At 39.8% G+C, this 15,636-nt stretch overlaps 1 protein-coding gene and 1 non-coding gene across 7 annotated transcripts in view; one reads left to right on the top strand and one right to left on the bottom strand.

The window, feature by feature from the left end:
* CHRNA5 (cholinergic receptor nicotinic alpha 5 subunit) overlaps positions 1 to 15,636 on the bottom strand; it is a 52,894-nt gene that overhangs the window by 14,548 nt on the left and 22,710 nt on the right. Inside the window, exon 1 of one of the 6 annotated variants that reach the window (XM_059912677.1) lies at positions 12,684 to 12,711. The exons of the other annotated variants lie outside the window; for them this stretch is intronic. The gene's annotated coding sequence lies outside the window, so the exon portion shown is untranslated. Of the gene's footprint in view, positions 1 to 12,683; positions 12,712 to 15,636 lie in introns of those variants that run through there. 6 annotated transcript variants of the gene reach the window in all.
* On the top strand, positions 15,147 to 15,239 carry LOC132361658 (small nucleolar RNA SNORD116). Its single transcript, XR_009501931.1, has one exon. It is a non-coding gene; the product is annotated as a small nucleolar RNA SNORD116 (small nucleolar RNA).

Here is a 15,636-nt window from a genome sequence, read left to right as displayed (position 1 = left end):
CACAAATGAGGATATATGACCAGAAAGGCCAGTGCTACAGAGCTCATCAGTGGCAGAGCTCTGAAGGCCCCCCCCTACCTTTTGCTCTTTCCACCCTAAAATCTTCCACCTTGTGACAATTTTCTAAAAGAGCTTAATATCACATGCCGAGACCTCAAGCCCACACCAGTGTTTGTTCATTCATTCATTCAACAAATATTTAACAGAATGTGCCTTGTATCAGGCACCATGCCAAATGCTGGAAATACACTGGTAATCAAAGACAGCATCCACATTTACAGCCCAGTAGTAAGGACTGGCTCCGAAAATGTGATACTGTATATAAACTAAATTCTATAGAAACTGAATCAAACTAAAAAATTATTTTTTAAAAGTTGTTGTGAGGACTTCTCTGGTGGTGCAGTGGTTAAGAATCCGCCTGACAATTCAGGGGACACAGGTTCGGGCCCTGGCCCAAGAAGATCCCACATGCCGTGGAGCAACTAAGCCTGTGTGCCACAACTACTGAGTTTGCACTCTAGAGTCCACTCTAGAGCCCACAACTACTGAGCTCGCGTGCCACAACTACTGAAGCGCACACTCCTGGAGCCCGTGCTCCGCGACAAGAGAAGCCACTACAATAAGAAGCCCGCACACCACAAGGAAGAGTAGCCCCTGCTCGCCGCAACTAGAGAAAGCCCACACACAGCAGTGAAGACCCAATGCAGCCAAAAATAAATAAATTTATATATATAAAAAAAAAGTTGTGAATAGTTAACGTATGCTCATCCTACTCAAAATAAATACTTTAAATCAATCACTTTCAACCTAGGTTCCTTGGAATCCAGGGGAATTTATACTATACTGTTCTCATTTATATCATACTGTTCTGCATTATTTTTCGATTATGTCACATAAGTATTGGGTCACCAAAGAAACCAATGTCCTGGAACGTAGGAATCATTTCTTTAGTTTGGCATTCCTAAAGTATAATACTTAGTATTGATCACAGTAGTTACTTAAGAGTACTTTTCCTTCCCTCACTACTTAAAGAGGGAAGCAGGGGAGACTGGTTCAAGATGGCGGAGTAGAAGGACGTGCTCTCACTCTCTCCTGCGAGAGCACCGGAATCACAACTAACTGCTGAACAATCATCAACAGGAAGACACTGGAACTCACCAAAAAAGATACCCCACGTCCAAAGACAAAGGAGAAGCCACAACGAGATGGTAGGAGGGGTGCAATCACAATAAAATCAAATCCCATAACTGCTGGGTGGGTGACTCACAAGATAGAGAACACTTACACCACAGAAGTCCACCCACTGGAGTGAAGGTTCTGAGCCCCATGTCAGGCTTCTGAACCTGGAGGTCCAGCAATGGGAGGAGGAATTCCTAGAGAATCAGACTTTGAAGGCTAGCAGGATTTGATTGCAGGACTTCAACAGGACAGGGGGAAACAGAGACTCCACTCTTGGAGGGCACACACAAAGGAGTGTGCACATCGGGACCCAGGGGAAGGAGCAGTGACCCCATATGACACTGAACCAGACCTACCTGCTGGTGTCAGAGGGTCTCCCGCGGGGGTTGGGGGGGGTGGCTGTGGCTCACCGTGAAGACAAGGACACTGGCAGCAGAAGTTCTGGGAAATACTCCTTGGCGTGAGCCCTCCCAGAGTCTGCCATTAGCCCCACCAAAGAGCCTGGGTAGGCTCCAGTGTTGGGTCACCTCAGGCCAAACAACCAACAGGGAGGGAACCCAGCCCCACCCATCAGCAGACAAGCAGATTAAAGTTTTACTGAGCTCTGCCCACCAGAGCAACAGCCAGCTCTACCCACCACCAGTCCCTCCCATCAGAAAATTTGCACAAGCCTCTTAGATAGCTTCATCCACCAGAGGGCAGACAGCAAAAGCAAAAACAACTACAATCCTGCAGACTGTGGAAAAAAAACCACATTCACAGAAAAACAGACAAGATGAAAATGCGGACGGCCATGTACCAGATGAAGGAACAAGACAAAACCCCAGAAAAACAACTAAATGAAGTGGAGATAGGCAACCTTCCAGAAAAAGAATTCAGAATAATGATAGTGAAGATGATCCAGGACCTTGGAAATAGAATGGAGGCAAAGATCGAGAAGATGCAAGAAATGTTTAACAAAGACCTAGAAGAATTAAACAACAAACAAACAGAGATGAACAATACAATAACTGAAATGAAAAATACACTAGAAGGAATCAATAGCAGAATAACTGAGGCAGAAGAACAGATAAGTGAACTGGAAGACAGAATGGTGGAATTCACTGCTGTGGAAAAGAATAAAGAAAAAAGAATGAAAAGAAATGAGGACAGCCTAAGAGACCTCTGGGACAACATTAAACGCAACAACATTAGCATTATATTGATCCCAGAAGGAAAAGAGAGAGAGAAAGGACCCGAGAAAATATTTGAAGAGATTAAAGTCGAAAATTTCCCTAACATGGGGAAGGAAATAGCCACCCAAGTCCAGGAAGCGCAGAGAGACCCATACAGGATAAACCCAAGGAGAAACACACCGAGACACACAGTAATCAAATTGGCAAAAGTTACAGACAAAGAAAAATTACTGAAAGCAGCAAGGGAAAAACGACAAATAACACACAAGGGAACTCCCATAAGGTTAACAGCTGATTTCTCAGCAGAAACTCTACAAGCCAGAAGGAAGTGGTATGGTATACTTAAAGTGATGAAAGGGAAGAACCTACAACCAAGATTACTCTACCAGGCAAGGATCTCATTCAGATTCAATGCACAAATCAAAAGCTTTACAGACAAGCAAAAGCTAAGAGAATTCAGCACCACCAAAAGCTAAGAGAATTCAGCACCACCAAAGCTCTACAACAAATGCTAAAGGAACTTCTCTAAGTGGGAAACACAAGAGAAGAAAAGGACCTACAAAAACAAACCCAGAACAATTAAGAAAATGGTAATAGGAACATACATATCGATAATTACCTTAAAAGTGAATGGATTAAATGCTCCAACCAAAAGACACAGGCTTGCTGAATGGATACAAAAACAACACCCATATATATGTTCTCTACAAGAGACCCACTTCAGACCTAGGGACACATACAGACTGAAAATGGAGGGATGGAAAAAGATATTCCATGCAAATGGAAATCAAAAGAAAGCTGGAGTAGCAATACTCATATCAGATAAAATAGACTTTAAAGAGTGTTACAAGAGACAAGGAAGGACACTACATAATGATCAAGGGATCACTCCAAGAAGAAGATATAACAATTATAAATATATATGCACCCACCATAGGAGCACCTCAATACATAAGGCAACTGCTAACAGCTATAAAAGAGGAAATCGACAGTAACACAATAATAGTGGGGGACTTTAACACCTCACTTACACCAATGGACAGATTATCCAAACAGAAAATTAATAAGGAAACACAAGCTTTAAATGACACAGTAGACCAGATAGATTTAATTGATATTTATAGGACATTCCATCCAAAAACAGCAGATTACACTTTCTTCTCAAGTGCGCGTCGAACATCCTCCAGGATAGATCACGTTTTGGGTCACAAATCAAGCCTTAGTGAATTTTAGAAAACTGAAATCATATCAAGCAACTTTTCTGACCACAATGCTATGAGATTAGAAATCAATTACAGGGAAAAAAAACGTAAAAAACACAAACACATGGAGGCTAAACAATACGTTACTAAATAACCAAGAGATCACTGAAGAAATCAAAGAGGAAATCAAAAACTACCTAGAGACAAATGACAATGAAAACACGACGATCCAAAACCTATGGGATGCAGCAAAAGCAGTTCTAAGAGGGAAGTTTATAGCAGTACAATCCTACCTCAAGAAACAACAAACATCTCAAATAAACCATCTAACCTTACACCTAAAGGAACTAGAGAAAGAAGAACAAACAAAACCCAAAGTTAGCAGAAGGAAAGAAACCATAAAGATCAGAGCAGAAATAAATGAAATAGAAACAAAGAAAACAATAGCAAAGATCAATAAAACTAAAAGCTGGTTCTTTGAGAAGATAAACAAAATTGATAAACCATTAGCCAGACTCATCAAGAAAAAGAGGGAGAGGACTCAAATCAATAAAATTAGAAATGAAAATGGAGAAGTTACAATAGACACTACAGAAATACAAAGCATGCTAAGAGACTACTACAAGCAACTCTATGCCAATAAAATGGACAACCTGGAAGAAATGGACAAATTCTTAGAAAGGTATAACCTTCCAAGACTGAACCAGAAAGAAATAGAAAATATGAACAGACCAATCACAACTAATGAAACTGAAACTGTGATTAAAAATCTTCCAACAAACAAAAGTCCAGGACCAGATGGCTTCACAGGTGAATTCTATCAAATATTTAGAGAAGAGCTAACACCCATCCTTCTCAAACTCTTCCAAAAAATTGCAGAGGAAGGAACACTCCCAAACTCATTCTATGAGGCCACCATCACCCTGATACCAAAACCAGACAAAGATACTACAAAAAAAGAAAATTACAGACCAATATCACTGATGAATATAGATGCAAAAATCCTCAACAAAATACTAGCAAACAGAATTCAACAACATATTAAAAGGTTCATATACCATGATCAAGTGGGATTTATCCCACGGATGTAAGGATTCTTCAGTATATGCAAATCAATCAATGTGATACACCATATTAACAAATTGAAGAATAAAAACCATACGATCATCTCAAGAGATGCAGAAAAAGCTTTTGACAAAATTCAACACCCGTTTATGATAAAAACTCTACAGAAAGTGGGCATAGAGGGAACCTACCTCAACATAATAAAGGCCATATATGGCAAACCCATAGCAAACATCATTCTCAATGGTGGAAAACTGAAAGCATTTCCTCTAAGATCAGGAACAAGATAAGGATGCCCACTCTCACCACTATTATTCAACATAGTTTTGGAAGTCCTAGTCATGGCAATCAGAGAAGAATAAGAAATAAAAGGAATCCAAATTGGAAAAGAAGAAGTAAAACTGTCACTGTTTGCAGATGACATGATACTATACATAGAGAATCCTAAAGATGCCACCAGAAAACTACTAGAGCTAATCAATGAATTTGGTAAAGTTGCAAGATACAAAATTAATGCACAGAAATCCTCTTGCATTCCTATACACTAATGATGAGAAATCTGAAAGAGAAATTAAGGACACACTCCCATTTACCACTGCAACAAAAAGAATAAAATACCTAGGAATAAACCTACCTAGGGAGACAAAAGACCTGTATGCAGAAAACTATAAGACACTGATGAAATAAATTAAAGATGATACAAACAGATAGACAGATATACCATGTTCTTGGATTGGAAGAATCAATAATGTGAAAATGACTATACTACCCAAAGCAATCTACAGATTCAATGCAATCCCTATCAAACTACCAGTGGCATTTTTCACAGAACTAGAACAATAAATTTCACAATTTGTATGGAAACACAAAAGATCCCGAATAGCCAAAGCAATCTTGAGAAAGAAAAATGGAGCTGGAGGAATCAGGCTCCTGGACTTCAGACTATACTGCAAAGCTACAGTAATCAAGACAATATGGTACTGGCACAAAAACAGAAATATAGATCAATAGAACACGATAGAAAGCCCAGAGATAAACCCACGCACCCATGGTCAACTAATCTATGACAAAGGAGGCAAGGATGTACAATGGAGAAAAGAAAGTCTCTTCAATAAGTGGTGCTGGGAAAACTGGACAGCTACATGTAAAAGAATGAAATTAGAACACTCCCTAACACCATACACAAAAATAAACTCAAAATGGATTAGAGACCTAAATGTAAGACCGGACACTATAAAACTCTTAGAGGAAAACATAGGAAGAACACTCTTTGACATAAATGACAGCAAGATCTTTTTTGATCCACCTCCTAGAGTAATGGAAATAAAAACAAAAATAAACAAGTGAGATCTAATGAAACTTAAAAGCTTTTGCACAGCAAAGGGAACTACAAACAAGATGAAAAGACAACCCTCAGAATAGGAGAAAATATTTGCAAACGAATCAACGGACAAACAATTAATCTCCAAAATATATAAACAGCTCATGCAGCTCCATATTAAAAAAACAAACAACCCAATCCAAAAATGGGCAGAAGACCTAAATAGACATTTCTCCAAAGAAGACATAAAGATGGCCAAGAAGCACATGAAAAGCTGCTCAACATCACTAATTATTAGAGAAATGCAAATCAAAACTACAATGAGGTATCATCTCACACCAGTTAGAATGGGCATCATCAGAAAATCTACAAACAACAAATGCTGGAGAGGGTGTGGAGAAAAGGGAACCCTCTTTCACTGTTGGTGGGAATGTAAATTCATACAGCCACTATGGAGAACAGTATGGAGGTTTCTTAAAAAACTAAAAATAGAATTACCATATGACCCAGAAATCCCACTACTGGGCATATACCCAGAGAAAACCATAATTTAAAAAGACACATGCACCCCAATGTTCATTGCAGCACTATTTACAATAGCCAGGACATGGAAGTAACCTAAATGCCCATCGACAGATGAACGGTTAAAGAAGAGGTGGTACATATATACAATGGAATATTACTCAGCCATAAAAAGGAACGAAATTGAGTCATTTGTAGAGCCGTGGATGGATCTAGAGACTGTCATACAGAGTGAAGTAAGTCAGAAAGAGAAAAACAAATATTGTATATTAACACATGTATGTGGAATCTAGCAAAATGGTACAGATGAACCAGTTTGCAGGGCAGAAATTGAGACACAGATGTAGTGAACAAACGTATGGACACCAAGCGGGGAAAGTGGTGGGGGTGGGTGGTGGTGTGATGAATTGGGAGATTGGGATTGACATATATACACTAATATGTATAAAATGTATAACTAGTAAGAACCTGCTGTATAAATAAATAAATAAAACTAAATTTAAAAAAAAAAGAGGGAACCAGGAGAAAGTTTTTGCAAATCATACATCTGACAAGGGACTTGTATAATAAAAGCCCCAACAACCTAATCAACCCAATTTAAAAATAGGTAAGTTATCTAAAAGAAGAAAGGCCAACAAGTACATGAAAAGATGTTCAAAACCTTTAGCCATCAGGAAGATGCAAATCAAAACCATGATATACCACATCATACCCACTAAGATGGCTATAATAAATAACAGATAATAACGAGTGTTGGTAAAAATATGGAGAAATTGGGACCCTCATACACTGCTAGTGGGGATGTAAAATGGTACTGTTGCTTTGGAAAACAGTCTGGCAGTTCCTAAAAAGTTAAAGGGTGACCATAGACCTAGCAATTCCACTCCTAGGTATATACTCACGAGAAATGAAAACCGACGTCCATACAAAAACTTGTATATGAATGTTCATAGCAGCATTATTCATAATAGCCAAAAAGTAGAAACAACGCAAATGCCCAGCAAATGATAAATGGATAAAACATAGTATATCTAATGGAATATTATTTGGACATAAAAATGAATGAATTACTGATGCATGCTAGAACCTAGATGAACCATGAAAACATTATGCTAATAAGAGAAGCCAGTCACAAAAGACCACATATTATATGATTCCATTTACATGAAATATCCAGAATAGGCAAGTCTATAGAAACAGAAAGCAGATTTTTGATTGCCTAGAGAGAGGGTGCTTTGGGGGGGATATGAAAATGTTCTAAAATCAACTGTGGTGATGGCTGCATATGAATATAGTAAAATCCACTGAATTATATACTTTAAATAGATGAATTATATGGTATGTGAATTGTATCTCAATAAAGCTGTTATTAAAAGAGAACCTCTTTATGACTAATGACTGAGAAATAGATGTACAAACATAATAGTAAATCAGAATTGAGAAAATATAACAAACAGTATAGGTATAACCTTCAGAAAACCTATTTGAACAATTACCCCATAAGTTTTCTTAATAAACATAAAACTTAATGTGCAATGCCACTGCATTTATTTTCCTTATTTCTTTTTGATGTTTTATAACTTTCCCAGGAATAGCCTATTTTTTAAAAATTAAGACTTCGTTCCTCCCAACAAACAAAAGTCCAGGACAAAACAAGCACTTCACTGGTGAATTCTACCAAACATTTGAAGAAGAATTAATACCAGTCCTTCTCAAACGCTTCCAAAAAATAGGAAGGAACACTTCCAAACTCATTTTACAAGGCAAACACTACCCTGATACCAAAATCAGACAAGGATGCCACAAGAAAAGAAAATAACAGACTAATATCCCTGATGAACATAGATGCAAAAATCCTCAACAAGATATTAGCAAACCAAATTTAACAATACATTTAAACAATCATACACTATGGTCAAGCGGGATTTATTCAAGGGATGCAAGGATGATTCAATAACCAGAAGTCAATCAGTGTGATACACATTAGCAAAATGAAGGATAAAAATCATATGGTTGACACAGATGGAGAGAACAAACGTATGGACACCAAGAGGGGAAAGCAGGGTGTTGGGGGGTGCTGGTGGGATGAACTGGGAGATTGGGATTGACATATATACACTAATATGTATAAAATACATAACTAATAAGAACCTGCTGAATAAAAAAGTCAAATTAAATTAAATTCACAAAAATCATATGGTCAGGCTTCCCTGGTGGCGCAGTGGTTGAGAGTCTGCTTGCCAATGCAGGGGACACGGGTTCGAGCCCTGGTCTGGGAAGATCCCACATGCTGTGGAGCAACAAAGCCCGTGAGCCACAACTACTGAGCCTGCGCGTCTGGAGCCTGTGCTCTGCAACAAGAGAGGCCGCGACAGTGAGAGGCCTGCGCACCGCGATGAAGAGTGGCCCCCGCTCGCCGCAACTAGAGAAAGCCTGCGCACAGAAACGGACACCCAACACAGCCAAAAATAAATAAATAAATAAATTAATTAATTAAAAAAAAATAATCAGATTTATATTAAAAAAAATCATATGGTCATCTCAATAGATGCAGAAAAGCATTTGACAAAATTCGGCATCCATTTGTGATTAAAAACTTTCAACAAAGCAGATATAGAGGGTACATACCTCAACATAATAAAGGCCATATACAACAAGTCCATAGCTAACATCATACTCAATGTTGAAAAGCTGAAAGCTTTTCTTCTAAGATCAGGAACAAGACAAGGATGCCCATTCTCACCACTTTTATTCAACATAGTATTGGAAATCCTAGCAAGAGCAATTAAGCAAGAAAAAGAGATAAAAGGCATCCAAATAGCAGAGGAAGAAGTAAAACTGTCACTATTTGCAGATGACATGATATTATACAGAGAGAAAACCCTAAAGACTCCATCAAATAACTTTTAGAATAAAGGAATTCAGTTTAAAGTTGCAGGATACAAAATGAATATACAAAAATCTGTTGCTTTTGTATACACTAATAACAAACTATCAGAAAGAGCAGTTAAGAAAACAATCCCATCTGCAGTTGCATCAAAAAGAAAAAGATACCTAGGAATAAATTTAACCAAGGAGGTGACAAACCTGTAGAATGAAAGCTGTAAGACATTGATGAAAGAAATTGAAGAAGACACAAATAAAGGGAGAGATATACTATGCTCATGGATTAGAAGAATTAGTATTGTTAAAACGTCCACACTGCCCAAAGCAATGTACAGATTCAATACAATCTCTATCAAAATTCCAATGGCATTTTTCACAGAAATAGAATACACAATCCTAAAATTTGTATGGAAACACCAAAGACTCCAAATAGCCAAAACACTCTTGAGAAAGAACAAAGCTGATGGGATCACGTTCCCTGGTTTCAAACTACATTACAAAGCTATAACAATCAAAACAGTATGGTATTGCCATACAAACAGACACATAGATCAATGGAACAGAATAGAGATCCCACAAATAAACCTACACATATATGGTCAACTGATTTATGATAAAGGAGCCAAGAATATACAATGGGTTATAAAATGAATAAGTCACAGGGATGTAATATGCTGCACAGGGAACATAGTCAATACCTTTATATGGTGTGTAATCTATAAAAATATTGAATCAGTACATTGTACACCTGAAACTAATATAATATTGTAAGTCAACTATACTTCAATTTTAAAAATGTATATAGATAGATAGATATACACAATGGGGAAAGGACAGCCTCTTCAATAAATGGTCCTGGGGAAACTGGACAGACACATGCAAAAGAAAGAAACTGGACCACTGTCTTACACCATACACAAAAATTAACGCAAAATGGATTAAAGACTTGAACATAAGACCTGAAACCGTAAAACTAGAGGAAAACATAGTCAGTAAGCTCCTTGACATTGGTCTTGGTGATGATTCTTTGGATTTGACACTAAGAGCAAAGCCAACAAAAGCGAAAATAAACAAGTGGAACTACATCAAACTAAAAAGCTTCTACAAAGCAAAGAAAACTACCAACAAAATGAAAAGGCAACCTACAGAATGGGAGAAATTATTTGCAAATCATACACCTGAGAAGGGGTTAATATCCAAAATATATAAAGAACACATACAATTCAATGGCAAAAAAACCCCCCAAACAATCCAATTAAAAAATGGGCAGAGGATCTGAATAGACACTTTTACAAAGAAGACATACAGCTGGACAACAAGTACATGAAAATGTACTGAGAAGCACTGGTGAGGATGTAGAGAAAAGGGAACCCTTGTGCACTATTGGTGGGAATGTAAATCAGTGCAGCCACTATGGAAAACAGTATGGAGGTTCCTCAAAAAATCAAAAATATAACTATCATATGATCCAGCAATTCTACTTCAGGGGCTTTACCCAAGGAAAACAAAAACACTAACTCAAAAAGATATATGTAACCCATGTTCATTGCAGCATTACTTACAATAGCCAAGATATGGAAACAACCTCAGTGTCCACCAATGGATGAATAAAGAAACTGTGATATATACACACACACACACACACACACACACACACACACACACACAATGGAATGTTATTCAACCATCAAAAAGAAGGAAATCCTGCCATTTGCGACAACATGGATGGACCTTGAGGGCATTATGCTAAGTGAAATAAGTCAGACAGAGAAAGACAAATACTATATGATCTCACTTATATGTGGAATCTTTAAAAAAAAAAAAAAAAGGAAAAACAAAAAAAACCCAGTTCATAGATACAGAGGAACAGGGAGTGGGGGGTGGGAGAAATGGGTGAAGGGGCTCAAAACGTAAAAAATTCCCGTTATAAGTCATGGGGACGTAATGTACAGCATGGTGACTGTAGTTAATAAAACCATGTTACATATTTGAAAGTTGCTAAGAGAGTGAATCTTGAAAGTTCTCATCACACACAAAAAAATTTGTAACTGTGTATGGTGACAGATGTTAACCAGACTTACTATGGTGATCATAAACAATTAAAAAAAATAATACCTTTTAGAGCAGTTTGAGGTTCATAGCAAATCTGAGGGGAAGGTACAGAGATTTTTATATGCACTGCCCCCTCCACATACATAGCCTCCCCCATTATCAACATCCCCACCAGAGCAGAACATTCCTTGCAACTGATGAACCCACACTGATACATCATTATCACCAAAATCTATAGTTTACATTACAATTGCCTCTTGATGTTATATATTCTATGGGTTTGGACAAATGTATGATAGCATGAACCCATCATTACGGCATCCTACAGTATTTTCACTGCCCTAAAAATTCTCTGTGCTCTGCCTATTCATCTCTCCCCGTTCAACCCCCGGCAATCACTGAATTTTTTACTGTCTCCATGGTTTTGCCTTTAATAGTCTATTTTGATAACTATTTTAATAACAGAGTATGGTACTTGAATGGTCTGAATGTTTCTTTCTTCCCAAAATTCATGTTGAAATCCTAACCTCCAAAGGTTATGGTATTGGTAGGTTAGGGCCTTTGGGAGGTGCTTAAGTCATGAGGGTGGAATCCTCATGAACAGGGCTAGGGCCTTATAAAAAGGCTCCAGAGAGCTCCCTAGCACATTCTGCCATAAAAGGACACAACAAGAAGTCTGAGACCTGGAAGAGGGCCCTCATCCAACCACACTGATCTCAGACTTGCAGCCCCCAAAAGTGTGAGAAATAAATTCCTGTTGCGTATAAGCTACTCAGTGTGTGGCATTTTGCTATAGCAGCCCAAATGGACTAAGCCAGCATTTGAGTAATACAAATATCAACCGCACATTTTTTTTCTTTGTAAACCTCAACAGCACATTTTTAAAGTGTCAACAGCACATTTTTAAAGTGTCAACAGCAAATGTGCAAACATCCTTTATAAGTGAAGAGACTAAAGTTCTGAGAGGTTGTCATTTGCCCAGGATCATACAGCAAAAGGCTGGGAAGCTGACTTGTCACAAGGCTTTGAAGCCAGGTTTGTCACCCAAGTCCATGGTTTTTCCACATCAAGTGATTCCACCTTTATAGGTTAAGTGCCAGTTAATCACAGAACTCTAATTGCAACCCAGATCAATCCTCTTTCCTCTTACTCAGTAGGCTTCTTGAGGTTATGGAAAATGAGAATAGGGGACTCTTCATGCATTTAAATGTTAAGCACTAACATATATAACGATATAGAGAAACATCTTTATTTTTCTTAGTCATATATGTGATCCCTCACCTGGGAGAGGCCTTCCTGATACCAATGGTCCTAGGATAGAAGAAGAATCCTGCTGCTCTCAAACACTGGTGATAGAAATGTAAAGTGTTACTGTCTTTTGGAAAAGTAATCTTGTAATATTTTAATCTTGCAAAATTTATCAAAAAATAAAAGTATATATTCCCTTGATTCAGCAACCCCACACCTAACTCCCACAGCAATAAAAGCACCAGTACATAAGGACATATGCACAAGAATGTTTACCACAGTAAACACTGTAGCAAAAATCTGGAAACAAAACAAACAATGAGAGTATAACATATCCATTACATGAGATATTATGAAGTCATTAAAAGGCTTACAGGACAAAGGTGCCAGGACCACTCAATGTGGGAAAGGACAGTTTCTTCAACAAATAGTGTTGGGAAAACTGGTTAGCCACATGCAAAAGAATTAAGTTGGATGCTTACCTAACACCATATACAAAAATCAGCTAAAAATGGATTAAAGACCTAAATTTAAGACCCAAAACCATAAAACTCCAAGAAGAAAACATAGGGGAAAAGCTTCATGATACTGGATTTGGCAATGATTTCTTGGAAATGACACCAAAAGCACAAGCAATACAAACAAAAATAGACAAATGAGACTATATCTAACTTAAAAACTTCTGTGCATCAAAGGATGTAATCAATTTTCTAAACAAGTATATACAAAATCTTTATAAATTAACATATTTCTCCAAAAGTGTACAAGCAGTCTCAATTCATTGGGACAAAAATAATACTTTTGTTCTCCACAGGTCACTGAATGAAGTCTTTGTACAGTTCAGGGAAGCTATGGATAGAAACTGAGCTAGGTTTGAAAAACAATACTGTGCCATGTACAAACAACAATTCACGGCTGCCGTGGACAGCCACTTGCTCCCTTTCAGGGTTCCAGGTCCCCTCGCGTGGCAGAGGTCTTCCATTTGAAGTCTGTCTGTGGTCCTCGGGGACAGCGCCTTGGATCTCTGTGAGTTCCTCGGTAGTGTCGCTGTGTCAGAGGAGAGGTGCCAGGATGCATGGGGTGGGGTCGCCGTCATCAAAGCGGACATGCTTGCTGTCTGTCTTCCCTGGTGCTCAGTGTCCACGTGTTCGCATGGCGTCTGTGGCTTTCAGTCGGGTCGAGTCGCCCTGCGGGCAGGAGGAGAGCACGTGGGACAAGGCTGTTGAGCGTTTGAGCGTTTCCTCGGGGGTCAGGGCCACAAATCTTGCCGGCTGGGGAGCTGGCCGGAATGTGACCGGAAAGGTGGCCTAGTTTCCGCCATGGGGTTTGACTGGGTCACGGTTGCTGAAGACCACTGCTTCCCATGGTCGGCGTCCATGCGGGTCCCCGCGGGTCCCCGGAAGGTGATCTGGCCTAGTTGGCCTGAAGTGGCACCTGGGATGAAATCCTTTGGCCCCTTGAGAGGAAGACGGGCTGCATCTTGCCTGTAGCCAGCTGCAGGGTGGAGTCAGCCTGCCCATGGGAGGTTCCCTTTTTCCCGGAAACGCTGGGAGTGGCCCCAAGTGCACATCAGATGTGCTAGTAGCTGGCAGGGTCTCCAGGTTCACATAGATGTTACACCCATGGCCGGGAGGCCGGTTCCTCAAGTCTATGTGCTTTGGTCAGAAGGCGGGGCTGCTGGAGAGTGGGAGCCTGTGGCCTATTTCAACAGCCCATCGGGGTCAAAGTTCGCATGCGGCCTCTTAAAGGCGGCTGGGGTCTTTCTCCATTCAGTGGGAGGGTGCGAGGCCAGGGCTCTGCATATAAGGTGTGGCTTTTACTGTTCGAAGCTCTGCAGGGGAGCAAAGGGACACACAGAGACCCAGACGCAGATACAGAGGCACACACAGAAACCCGCAAGCGCGTCCTTGCACGCAATGACAGACACACGCATGCGCACACACATACACACCCTCACACGCGGGCCCACCTACGTGCCTACCTTCCTGCAGTTGTGCTGTCAGACATGCATTCAGTTCTCCTAAGTGAAAGAGGTACTTGGGAAGCAGATGCAGGGCTCACGCCCAGGTAAATGTTTGCATGAATTGCGTTCTCGAGGACCCGGGTCCAATTCTGAAGCCTGCATGATTTCTGTCCACTTCTCAGGTGTACTTGCTGGGCAAGGCTGGCCATCGGCGAAGACAAGAAGACCTTCACGTGGTCTGAGGACTGGAGGTGGTAGGGAGACCTGGAAGAAGTGAGGTGGGCCCAGGGTGCCAAGTGTGGCTGTGGATACCACAGGACGGTAGACCTTCAGCCATCCCAAGATGTGCCATTGGATATTAGGGTTTCCTCGGATGGGCCCAGTGGCTGCAAGCACAGATTGACTGTTCCTCTTGCTGAGTGGCCTGGGGGCTGTGGATTCCCCAGGCTGTTGGAGTACTCTGGAGTCACTGGCTCCTCCGCGGAACCACGCGGCCTGCCCTGTCAGGTTCTGCAGCGTCCCAGCATGTGCTCGGATCGATGATGACTCCCTTGTATGCATTCCTTGGAAAATCTGAACAAAATGAGTGAGAACACTCTACCGTCTCCTCATCGAAACTGAGGTCCAAAAAATAAAAATAAAAAAAATAATAAAAACAACAATTCACAGTTGAACTGAAACACTGTGAATGCGTTAATACCTGCCATAAAACAACAATTTATCTAATACAATATTAACCTGCTTGTCACGTAACACAATGTTCTTTGCAGCACTATTTACAACAGCCAGGACATGGAAGCAACCTAAGTGTCCATCGACAGATGAATGCATAAAGATGTGGCACATATATACAATGGAATATTACTCAGCCATAAAAAGAAACGAAACTGAGTTATTTGTAGTGATGGGGATGGACCTAGAGTCTGTCATACACAGTGAAGTAAGTCAGAAAGAGAAAAACAAATATCATATGCTAACACATATATATGGAATCTAAGAAAATGGTTCTGAAGAACCTAGGGG

The sequence above is a fragment of the Balaenoptera ricei genome, chromosome 2 (assembly GCF_028023285.1).
Source record: "Balaenoptera ricei isolate mBalRic1 chromosome 2, mBalRic1.hap2, whole genome shotgun sequence".
NCBI lineage: Eukaryota > Metazoa > Chordata > Mammalia > Artiodactyla > Balaenopteridae > Balaenoptera > Balaenoptera ricei.
This window is presented reverse-complemented; position numbering and strand designations above follow the sequence as displayed.